This window comes from Pogona vitticeps, chromosome 4 (genome assembly GCF_051106095.1).
Source record: "Pogona vitticeps strain Pit_001003342236 chromosome 4, PviZW2.1, whole genome shotgun sequence".
In the NCBI taxonomy this organism is placed as follows: domain Eukaryota; kingdom Metazoa; phylum Chordata; class Lepidosauria; order Squamata; family Agamidae; genus Pogona; species Pogona vitticeps.
In genome coordinates, this window is record NC_135786.1 from 177,725,745 (window position 1) to 177,726,471 (window position 727).

The window sequence follows — 727 nt, forward strand, 5'->3', positions numbered from 1 at the left end:
CTTCACTAACTGAAAGTTTGAATTTGCCCGCTTTCCCTGCATTACCCGCATATTAGCTATGCTAATATCTGTGCACTGGAGAATGGTGGGAGGAACATCCAGCCCCTGATGGGGGTCCTGTGGGGCACCCCAAAACACTGAGTAGCTCTCTTGGCCTCTTTCAGGATTGGGGCTGTGCAGCCCTGTTCTGATCAGGAGGTGTAGCTGGGGGGTCACCATGCCTTTGGCGGACAGGGCACAGAAAGGGGCAGGAGGTTCAGGGGCCATTCCAACTCATACCTCATAGGGAGATACCATGATCATCAAAGTGGTTTTCCCAGGGTGAGGCTCATCTATTGCACTTTGGATGTGCTGACCCCTGTGATTTCCCCAAATGTGGGGAAATCAACTACCTAAGTGGGGGACTGTGTTTGTGGTTTCCCCTGGTCTTTCTAAAATCACTCTTTCCCCTTTGGTCCTTGGCTGTTTTCACTGCCTGCTGCCATAGGCCTGTTGGCCTTGCTGGTTTTCCAGGTGGGCTCTAGGAAGCAGATCCTGGAAAGCCAGCAGTGCAGAATGGTGAGGTCCAAACAGCAAGCAGTCTCTGGTGCAAGCATGGCAGTGGGAGGCTTCTGGGTGGTGGTGATGGAACCATTTTTTACTGTATTTGCTCCACAAGACGCACATACTTTCTCCCCCACTATTTGGGGGGGGGGGGAAGTGTGTAACTCCTCTGTGTATTCTTGCC

The 727-nt window shown here is 52.3% G+C and overlaps 1 pseudogene; it reads left to right on the forward strand.

The window, feature by feature from the left end:
• Nucleotides 1-271: 271 nt before the first annotated feature.
• LOC144589359 (U1 spliceosomal RNA) lies at nucleotides 272-425 on the forward strand (annotated as a pseudogene).
• Nucleotides 426-727: the final 302 nt, after the last annotated feature.